At 38.9% G+C, this 12255-nt stretch overlaps 1 protein-coding gene across 6 annotated transcripts in view; it reads right to left on the minus strand.

Annotated features, from left to right (window-relative positions):
• The window catches only part of Pcdh15 (protocadherin related 15), a 1498824-nt gene that overhangs the window by 181834 nt on the left and 1304735 nt on the right, over positions 1-12255 (minus strand). The window lies entirely within an intron of this gene.

The raw sequence follows: 12255 nt of genomic DNA on the forward strand, positions 1-12255 counted from the left end.
AACAAAAAAAAAACCAAGAAGCAGAAAGCAGAAAACAAAAAGCAAAACAATTTATAATGAACTCGTGAATCTAGAAAAAGATAAGGAATGTTTAGTCAGGTATTAGTCTTAATGGAAAGACATGGAAACAATTCTGTTGTAATTCCTTAAACCTTATTGACCTCCAACATCAACGATTGCTTTAAACTTACTATCAACTTGTGGAAGGTAAAAGTGTTTAGAAAATCATGTAGTCAATTATCCTTCTGTAATGACTCTATCTGATGATAATTGCAATTGCAATAAGGCCATATTTTTTGAAAAGGTATAAAAATTAAGAATAAAAATAAAGCGGTAGCATATCCCTTCTCTGTTTCAAAACAACAACAACAGCAACAACAATAACAACAACATCAACAACAAAGAGGCCAACTCATACTACCTAGAGAGTTTCAGGATGTTCTGGAATGCAGAGTGAGAAAACCAAGATGGGGAGGGGGAGTGGGAACCAGAGCTTCAGAGTGAGAGAGAATTAATTTTCATAGAAGCTGTTCAGAACCTTCTGTTGCTTTCATTCACACATACACATCTAGACTGTTCATGCACTGATACAAAATCCTGAAAATAACTCGTTTAAAAGAAAATCTAACTTGAACTCACTATTCATTTCTGCTTCAGACATTGCTGTAATTTATGCTTGAATGCCTTCGCTGTATTCCTGAATCTCACTTTCTGAATCTGTGCTCATGACTCCCTGGCTCCATTTCAGCTATGCTCCTGAGCTATTTTTATTCACCAGTTCTACCTGAGATAATACCGCACTTTTCTGTTTATTTATTGCAATGGTGTAAATATGAAATATCTCCTACAAGCTCATGTTTTGAAAGTTCATATCCCCGAACTTTCAGGCATAATTTTGGAGACCATGGGAACTTTAGGGGACAGTTCTAGCCATTGGCCACTGGTGTTAAGAATGTGTATTTGAAGGCACTACTTTCTATTTTGCTATCATTTTCTTGCCCACTGTGATACAGTCACATGTTTTGATCATGTGTTCACATTACTATGAGGATTTGTTTAGCACATTTGACAAGGAATAAAAGCCTAAATACTTTTGAAGTTATTATGTTAGGTGTTTTGTAACAATAATGCACCAGCAGTTTATGCATAAACTTAGTACCAGAAGTGGGGTCATTGCTGGAACTAAGCTTATCCACATGGGTTTGGCAATGCAAATGCAGAGAATAAGTACCATGCCCATGAAGTTTCCGAGGAGAATAGACATTGTTATTAGAGTAGGCTATCTGTGCTATAATCTTCCCATGCCTTCAAATTTAGAGTGAGGAAGAACCAAAGTATAATAAATTTATTAGCTTAGCAGATTATATTTTATGACAGCACAGCATCTTATCCGTGGCATAGTTACTGCTCATTTCTACTAACCAGACATACAATGAGAGCTCGGAGTCAGGAGTGAAGCAGAAAAAATCTGTGAAAACACGCATTTTGGCTAAAGATGAACTCTTTTGCTGTGGTAGACAAAGAAGTCAGAGATTTTTAAATGTGAAGCAGCATAGGAACACTGGAATAATAGGAAATGTGTCCTGCAGTTATTTCAGGGAGAAAGAATCACAATATGTGGGTTGTGACTGCTTTATCAGATCTCCTGCATATCAGATAGTTACATTATGATTCATAACAGCAGCAAAATTTACAGTTACAAAGTAGCATTGAGATAATTTTTTGGTTGGGTGTCGGCACCACATGTGGAGTTATATTAAAGGGTCACAGCACCAGGAAAATTGACAACCATTTCTCTAGGGTATAGGACTGCAAACTGATTTGGGTTTTTGCTTTGAAAAGGGGTGCAGGTGAATGTTATGTTTACACAGTATCATTTCCACCTCAGACCACTCCTACTCAGTGGCCATTGTAGCCATGATAAGAGGACAAGTAGCTACAATTTGAGTTGGCAAAAGAACTTCACAGCATCCACTTGGTGCATGTATTTCTGTTGTATATTGAAAGAATATAACTTTATTATTTGTATTATTATTCCATAAAGGCTCATACATGACTTTGCCGTGTATTAGACTTTTTAATGCTGTTACAGTATATTGTTGTTATTTTAAGACAAATTCTGTCAGTGTAGTTCTGGTTGACCAAGAACTTACTATGTAGAACTTTTTGGCCTTGAACTCACAATGATCTTCTTGTCTGTGTCTCCTGAGTACTAGAATTAAAGTCACATGCTACCACACCCAGAACACTATTAGAATTTTTAAGATTATGGGGTTCCTTAGAGTTAGACTGAATTTACAAGGATTATGAGGTAGTCAAGGACCTTTGAGGGGACAGAAGCAGAATCTATACTCTGCACCCGAAATTTACCTTTCAGGCTCAGGCAGTAAATGTATTTGCTCTAGGCTGCTGGCTCTGCTTGGGGAGTATGTAGAATTTGGAGTTATTACTTCACTGTTGGGAGAAAGTCACTGTGAGAAGTCCCTTGGATCGTATGTCTAGCCAGCTCTTATTCCTGTGTGCTTCTCTGTTACCTCATCTGCCATAAGTCACTCCCACATTTTCATCTTGTGAACTGTATTTCTTCACTTGCACTGCCTGCCATGATGATCCAAACCCTCTGTAACTGTAAAGTCCATCCCCTTTCTTGCAATGTTGCTGTCATTTATTGTGGTCATAGTAACTCCAGTACTATGCAAATGTATACTATTTGCCATATGAGTAACAATACAGGCTTCATGGGGGTAGTGACTGCATCTGAACCACTTCCAGGACATTCTGCCCTGTGTGCATTCAAGGAACTTTGGACTGAATAAATTAGAGAATTAAGGATTATTGGTGTTGACCACACCCAGGCACTCTGATGATAGATATTTAAATATATAACACTAGTGACATCCTTTGAGAAGGTTAAAGAGCTATCACCTCCCTAGTCATTTTACATGTGAATCATAAATTCTTTGAGTGGCTGAAGGGACATCCAGTCACTTAGGAGTATGGCGAAAGAGGCATGTTATTGGAAACTTAATCTGTAGTTTATGCACGTTTTCTTATACACTGACAATGTTGCTTCTTTAGCAAACAACCTGAAATTTTACAAAATATCAGAATGTGCGTGTTGTACTTATCCTCATATTCACATCTGAAATAAATTGAGGATTCGTATTTTACAAATGATGAAACCAGGGTTTTAAAAATGAATTCATTTCCTGAAAGCGTCTCAGCTAAATGCCAAAGTCATCAGATGCCTTTTATATTTAAATATAGCCCTTAGATGTGAAATTCACTTAGTAATTATAAAATAATAAAAAAAATCTCACTAATATGTGAATAAAAGTGGTAAAACAATTCACAATCTTGCTTAAGGAAGAAGTTGATGCTGTAGGAAATCCCACTTGAGATGGTTCTAGGCTGGTGGAAAGCATAGTTTCCATGGTGTCTTAGTCAGGGTTTCTATTCCTGCACAAACATCATGACCAAGAAGCAAGTTGGGGAGGAAAGGGTTTATTCAGCTCACACTTCCACATTGCTGTTCATCACCAAAGGAAGTCAGGACTGGAACTCAAGCAGGTCAGGAAGCAGGAGCTGATGCAGAGGCCATGGAGGGGTGTTGCTTACTGGCTTGCTTCCCCTGGCTTGCTCAGCTTGCTCTCTTATAGAACCCAAGACCACCAGCCTAAGGATGGTACCACCCACAAGGGGCCCTTCCCCCTTGACCACTAATTGAGAAAATGCCTTACAGCTGGGTCTCAAGGAGACATTTCTTCAAGGGAGGCTCCTTTCTCTGTGATAACTCCAGTTTGTGTCAAGTTGACACCCCAAACCAGCCAGTGCACATAGTGTCATTATGAAAAGAAGAAGAATATGGTATGCAAACAAAAGTTTTACTTACACTGTTTCCATTCTGTTTGCAGTTCTATTTACTATAGATATGCAGGCAATGTAATATGATAAATCTATAGGGTATAAGCTCAAACAAATGAATCTTATCATGACAGAAGGGTGTCTTTGTCTTTGTTTTTTTTTCTTTTATAAATACACACACTAGAGGGCTAATATCCAAATTATACAAAGAACTCAAGAAGTTGGACTCCAGAGAGCCATATAATCCTATTAAAAATGGGCACAGAGCTAAACAAAACATTCTCAGCTGAGGAATATTGAATGGCTGAGAAGTACCTAAAGAGATATTGAAAAAGAGGACTTCACACCAATTTCCCTTATGAATATCGACGCAAAAATAATCAATAAAATTCTTGCAAACCGAATCCAAGAACACAGCAAAACAATCATCCATCATTATCAAGTAGAATTCATCCCAGGTATGCAGGGATGGTTTAATATAAGGAAAACCATCAACATAATCCACTATATAAACAAACTGAAAGATAAAAACCACATGATCATTTTATTAGATGCTGAGAAAACATTTGACAAAATTCAACACCCCTTCTTGATAAAAGTACTGGAAAGAACAGGAATTCAAGGTCCATACCTAAACATACTAAAAGCCATATAGAGCAAACCAGTAGCTAACATTAAACTAAATGGAGAGAAACTTGAAGCAATCCCATTAAAATCAGGGACTAGACAAGGCTGCCCACTCTCTCCCTACTTATTCAATATAGTTCTTGAAGTTCTAGCCAGAGCGATCAGACAGCGAAAGGAGATCAAAGGGATACAGATTGGAAAGGAAGAAGTCAAAATATCACTATTTGCAGATGATATGATAGTATATTTAAGTGATCTCAAAAGTTCCACCAGAGAACTACTAAACCTGATAAACACCTTCAGCAAAGTGGCTGGGTATAAAATTAACTCAAATAAATCAGTAGCCTTCCTCTACACAGAAGAGAAACAAGCTGAGAAAGAAATTAGGGAAACAACAGCCTTCATAATAGTCCCAAATAATATAAAATACCTTGGTGTGACTTTAACCAAGCAAGTGAAAGATCTATATGATAAGAACTTTAAGCCTCTGAAGAAAGAAATTGAAAAAGATCTCAGAAGATGGAAAGATCTCCCATGCTCATGGATTGGCAGGATTAATATAGTAAAAATGGCCATTTCACCAAAAGTGATCTACAGATTCAATGCAATCCCCATAAAAATTCCAATCCAATTCTTCATAGAGTTAGACAGAACAATTTGCAAATTAAGCTGGAATAACAAAAAAACCAGGATAGCTAAAACTATTCTCAACAATAAAAGGACTTCCAGGGGAATCACTATCCCTGAGCTCAAGCACTATTACAGAGCAATAGTGATAAAAACTATATGGTATTAGTACAGAGACAGGCAGATAGACCAGTGGAATAAAATTGAAGACCCAGAAATGAACCCACGCACCTATGGTCACTTGATTTTTGACAAAGGAGCCAAAACCATCCAATGGAAAAAAAGATAGCATTTCCAGCAAATGGTGCGGACTCAACTGGAGGTCAACATGTAGAAGAATGCAGATTGATCCATGCTTATCACCCTGTACAAAGCTTAAGTCCAAGTGGATCAAGGACCTCCACATCAAACTAGATACACTCAAACTAATAGAAGAAAAAAATGGGGAAGAATCTCGAACACATGGGCACTGGAGAAAATTTCCTCAACAAAACACCAATGGCTTATGCTCTAAGATCAAGAATCAACAAATGGGATCTCATAAAACTGCAAAGCTTCTGTAAGGCAAAGGACACTGTTGTTAGGATAAAATGGAAACCAACAGATTGGGAAAAGATCATTACCAATCCTACAACAGATAGAGGGCTTATATTCAAAATATACAAAGAACTCATGAAGTTAGATTGCAGGGAGACAAATAACCCTATTAAAAATGGGGTTCACAATCCTACAACAGATAGAGGCCTTATATCCAAAATATACAAAGAACTCAAGAAGTTAGACCGCAGGGAAACAAATAACCCTATTAAAAAATGGGGTTCAGAGCTAAACAAAGAATTCACAGCTGAGGAATGCCGAATGGCTGAGAAACACCTAAAGAAATGTTCAACATCTTTAGTCATAAGGGAAATGCAAATCAAAACAACCCTGAGATTTCACCTCACACCAGTGAGAATGGCTAAGATCAAAACTCAGGTGACAGCAGATGCTGGCGAGGATGCGGAGAAAGAGGAACACTCCTCCATTGTTGGTGGGATTGCAGACTGGTACAACCATTCTGGAAATCAGTCTGGAGGTTCCTCAGAAAATTGGACATTGAACTGCCTGAGGATCCAGCTATACCTCTCTTGGGCATATACCCAAAAGATGCCCCAACATATACAAAAGGCACGTGCTCCACTATGTTCATCGCAGCCTTATTTATAATAGCCAGAAGCTGGAAAGAACCCAGATGCCCTTCAACAGAGGAATGGATACAGAAAATGTGGTACATCTACACAATGGAATATTACTCAGCTATCAAAAACAACGGCTTTATGAAATTCGTAGGCAAATGGTTGGAACTGGAAAATATCATCCTGAGTGAGCTAACCCAAACACAGAAAGACATACATGGTATGCACTCACTGATAAGTGGCTATTAGCCCAAATGCTCGAATTACCCTAGATGCCTAGAACAAATGAAACTCGAGACGGATGATCAAAATGTGAATGCTTCACTCCTTCTCTAAAAGGGGAACAAGAATACCCTTGGCAGGGAAGAGAGAGGCAAAGATTAAAACAGAGACTGAAGGAACTCCCATTCAGAGCCTGCCCCACATGTGGCCCATACATATACAGCCACCCAATTAGACAAGATGGATGAAGCAAAGAAGTGGAGACCGACAGGAGCCGGATGTAGATCTCTCCTGAGAGACACAGCCAGAATACAGCAAATACAGAGGCAAATACCAGCAGCAAACCACTAAACTGAGAATAGGACCCCCGTTGAAGGAATCAGAGAAAGAACTGGAAGAGCTTGAAGGGGCTCGAGACCCCATATGTACAACAATGCCAAGCATCCAGAGCTTCCAGGGACTAAGCCACTACCTAAAGACTATGCATGGACTGATCCTGGACTCTGACCTCATAGGTAGCAATGAATATCCTAGTAAGAGCACCAGTGGAAGGGGAAGCCCTGGGTCCTGCTAAGACTGAACCCCCAGTGAACTAGACTGTTGGGGGGAGGGCGGCAATGGGGGGATGGTTGGGAGGGGAACACCCATAAGGAAGGGGAGCGGGGAGGGGGATGTTTACCCGGAAACCAAAGAATTATTATTACGTATTAAATAAATTAAAAAAAATTAAAAAAAAATGGGGTTCAAAGCTAAGCAAAGAATTCAGAGCTGAGGAAGGCCAAATGGCTGAGAAACACCTAAAGAAATGTTCAACATCTTTAGTCATAAGGAAAATGCAAATCAAAACAACCCTGAGATTTCACCTCACACCAGTGAGAATGGCTAAGATCAAAAACTCAGGTGACAGCAGATGCTGGCGAGGATGCGGAGAAAGAGGAACACTCCTCCATTGTTGGTGGGATTGCAGACTGGTACAACCATTCTGGAAATCAGTCTGGAGGTTCCTCAGAAAATTGGACATTGAACTGCCTGAGGATCCAGCTATACCTCTCCTGGGCATATACCCAAAAGATGCCCCAACATAAAACAAAGACACATGCTCCACTATGTTCATAGCAGCCTTATTTATAATAGCCAGAAGTTGGAAAGAACCCAGATGCCCTTCAACAGGAGAATGGATACAGAAAATGTGGTACATCTACACAATGGAATATTACTCAGCTATTAAAAGCAAAGACTGTATGAAATTCATAGGCAAATGGATGGAACTGGTAAATTTCATCCTGAGTGAAGTAAACCAATCACAGAAAAACACACATGGTGTGCACTCATTGACAAGTGGATATTAGCCCAAATGCTCAAATTACCTTAGATGCCTAGAACACATGAAACTCAAGAAGGATGACCAAAATGCGGATGTTTCACTTTTTCTTTAGAAGGGGAACAAGAATAACCTTGGGAGGGAATAGGGAGGCAAAGTTTAGAACAGAGGCTGAAGGAACACCCATTCAGAGCCTGCCCCACGTGTGGCCCATACATATACAGCCACCAAACTAGATAAGATGGATGAAGCTAAGAAGTGCAGGCCGACAGGAGCCGGATGTAGATTGCTCCTGAGAGACACAGCCAGAAGATGTCAAATACAGAAGCGAATGCCAGCAGCAAACCACTGAACTGAGAAAGGGACCCCTGTTGGAGGAATTAGAGAAAGGACTGAAAGAGCTGAAGGGGCTTGCAACCCCATAAGGACAACGCCAACCAACCATAGCTTCCAGGGACTAAACCACTACCCATGGCTAAAGTCTACACATGGACTGACCCATGGCTCTAGCTGCATATGTAGCAGAGGATGGCCTTGTTGGGGCACCAGTGGAAAGGGAAGCCCTTGGTCCTGCCAAGGTTAGACCCCCAGTGTAGGGGATTGGGGGGGGCAGTAAGAGGAGGTGGATGGGGAGGGGAACACCCTTACAGAATGGGAGGGAGAGGGGTTAGGGGCTGATGGACAGGAAACCGGGAAAGGGAAATAACATTTGAAATTTAAATAAGAAATACCCAATTTAAAAAAATGGAAAAATAAATAAACTCTCTCTCTCCTCTCTCTCTCTCTCTCAGATTGAGGTTATAGTCCATCATGGTAGGAAAATCATAAAATCATGGCAGAGTCATGAAAAGGAATTCACAGAAAGCCAAGTGTCAGTACACCCTCTGGGTTCAGGCTTCACAGAAACTATAACTCAGTATCATTCCATACCATTCAATAGAAGTAACTAATATAGACAGGTAAATATAAGTTTATATTAATTATGAGCAATTAATTATGATTTTTTTATTTTGTACATTTTTTTTACTTTAGATTTCTATTCTTATGGGTTAAATATGGTAGGTTTTAACTTAATTATGGTAAAAATATAATTAGTTACTACAGACAGTAATTGCAGATCTGTGTGAAAGACATTGCAAACATACAAACATGAGGAATTTCAATGAGACTGTAATGGGCCAAAAGAATTAGATTCCTACCATCATGGGACATCTCACTTAGCTATTTTTTAAATACCTAATTATCAGGAAATTACTCAGACTCACACAGCTCCCTTTATATTAATGTGATCATATTAAACCAGGAAATACTAAGCCCATTATCATTAAATCCAAATACGAAGTAATCTGTTTGCAGAGGTACAAAGATTTTTTTTCTCCCTGACATGGTTTTAAAATTTCTTCCTCCCAGCATCTTTGTGAACAGCTTTGGTTTACTTACTGGGTAACTGTGTAATCCACACAGAATCTTCTAGGTATGAATTAATGTGAGGAATTATTAAGATGTGGTTAGTATTGGTTCACCATTCATGACAACTTTATCAAATTTTTTTTTGTGATTTTAATAAAATGCTGGCATGCCCTTTAAAAATGTTAAGAGGAACTGTAGGTCAAACCCAATTCGTCTGAATGATTTGTTTTTTCGAATCTGTATGTAACACAGCCATCTGCCAGAGGGTTCTTCATGCGACATGCCCTCTAATTAGTATGTGTGCAGTTATGGTCTGACTGCAGCTATCAAAGCCCTCCAGAACATTTGCTTTGGGATTATTTACCACCAAAGTTCTTGGGAAATAAGCTTAATAGAGGGAAAGCTGACTCCACAAAATATCAAATAGCCGTGTTGCATAGCTGTCCTGCTTGAGACACATTTGCTAGCTTCAAAGACAGCAAATTCTTATTTCTCTTCCAAAATAGATCACATGACCCACAGGTTAAGCCTGGACCAGAGTGGATCATTTGAGATCTTGTTCCTGCAACCCTAAAATCTTCCCGTGTTTAATGATAAGACAGGAGCGATGGCTCAGTGGGGGAGAACGCTTGCTGCTCTACTTGAGAAGAAGCAGAGTTTCCTTCCTGGCATGCAATTCTAGTGGCTCATAGCTGCCCAGCAGTTGCAGCCTCAGGAGATCTAACATCCTCTTCTGGCCTTCATGGGCACAAGCACACGTGTTATATATTCACACACATACAGATCAATAAAACTAAAAGTAAATCTTAAAAAAAAAAATCAAGAATTGCTACGGACGCTCTCATGACGTTTGGAACAGGCCCCTTCAAAGAGATGCTGGAGGCCTGTGTTCAGTGAAACGCTATTGACTGTAACAGCCTAGGTGTACACTGATGGGTAAGTCTGTAACGATCTGCTCTATATTTACAGCAATAAAGTATATCCATATATACTTAATTATTCCTGTTTGAAGAATGCAAAGTTGGAAAAGATATCTCATTTTGCTTGCACTAAGAATGTAAACTAGTCAAAGGAGCAGAAAGAACAAGGTTTAAAGGGATAGAGGGGGAGGAAAGTGGGGAGCTAATGTTCAAAAGGTCTAACATGTAGCTATGCCTTTTTGTTCTTTTTTCCATGTGTAAGAACCAAAGGATAGGGTAGCCAAGTGGACGCAGGAGAAACCATTAGTAGGCTGTGTGGGACTGGCACAGGTTCATTCAAAATCCATTTCCTCGAAGCTCCTGGAAACTCAAGTTGATCAACTTTTAAGTTTACGTATAAGTGTTCATAAGTATCGGATGATATTAACGTGCGAATCAATATCTAATTATATTGCTAGTGAGTAGATTACTTTCTGCAGGCAGATAAAAACGAAAACACCCACAATAACAATAATAAAATTTCCCTGGCTTTATACATAATTCTAAATGACATAAGATACTGGGGGATCACACATATACAGTATTAGAGAGAAAATGTGAGAAGGCTTTAAGAGGTTATCGAGTTATGTTTTATATGTACAAACAAAATAAAGCCTATATATTCAAGAACTCAGCTAAGAAAATATGCAATATGATGTATTGTTTAGGAGTAGATGGATGAGTATGTGAAAGGACGGGGCTCACTTGAATGTACCATAAACTGGTGCTAAGGGTGTGGTCACTTCAAAACACCTAGAAATAAAATTGAGATGCCCTGAACAATTCCCATAGAGACCCTCTGTAAGATGTTCAGCAGAAAATTGAGAACTGTGGGATATTTATAGGCAAATTTAACACATCTCATGTAAGATCTGTATCTGAAATTAAATATCGTTCCTGGAAAAAAGTCTAAATCAACAGACAAAAATGCAATGCAAATAAATAATGACGGAAGGCAAAAAATGACCCAGAAATAAGCAGAGTCAAGTTTTCATTGCCCTAATACATGGATGATTGAAGCCAAGAATCCCGGTCACAAAAGCCCAAGCATCTCTTTCAGAAGGCTCGCTCCTACTTCTGTCACAATGTTCAGCATGAAGCATTCTATTTAATATCTATTGGAAATCCTATGGGTGGATTCCAATGATAAACTGTCATATTTTACCCAGTGCTTGTTTTATTTGCCTGTTTATTCTTTTAAAGAGAGAGAGAGAAAGAAAGCATGGAGTTGGAAGGGTGGAGGGGTAGAGAAAATTAGGGAGGAGATGAGTCTGGTAACTGCAATGTCAATATAGTATATGAAAGGAATGTATTTTCAATAAAAATAAACAAACATATCCCTTTAACTTTGATAAACTGGATGGTTTCTAAATAAGATCGGAGACATCTTCATCTGTAAATTAATTGTTGTATCGACCGAAAGTAAAGATAGCGATCATATAATTGTTTTTAGTAACTTAAAATTCATGACATATTACTTAAAATATATCAGTATAATGCTTCATAATCTAATGTAAGCCCCAGAGGGGCCATAAATGACAGATATTCAAAATACATCAATAAGCCAGTTCTAAATATTAATCATACTTACTTTTCTCATAAAACCTTCCTTGTGTTCTCATTTTTTTTTGCCTTTAAATCTAAGTATGCCTCACTGTTATTTAAAACCCCCACCCCCATCTATTTAAATGGCATTCTTTCCATCTAATTAAGTTTCCTTAACTGAAGAAGGGACATGAGCATGGGCCAAGTCACCTTAGTGTTTACGAACTATTCATGGGGCGAGTAGACCATGATTGTGTCTGTTTTCAGCTTTACCACAAAAGAAGGAACCCATGAGCTGCGTACACTCCATGTGCTCTGTACCGTGTAGCTAATAACTTCTGCGGCAAAGCTGACAATACTCCGAATCAATGCTATGTTACAGCAGAGGCCGGAAAATGAAGAGTGGTAAAAAATAGATGAGCAGAGGTACCAAAGGAAAAGAAACAGATGGGCGCTCTAACTGGAGGTCAAAACACAATGTTGTAACGTTTCTGGGTCTGGGCAG

This window comes from Rattus norvegicus, chromosome 20 (assembly GCF_036323735.1).
Source record: "Rattus norvegicus strain BN/NHsdMcwi chromosome 20, GRCr8, whole genome shotgun sequence".
Classification (NCBI taxonomy): Eukaryota; Metazoa; Chordata; class Mammalia; order Rodentia; family Muridae; genus Rattus; species Rattus norvegicus.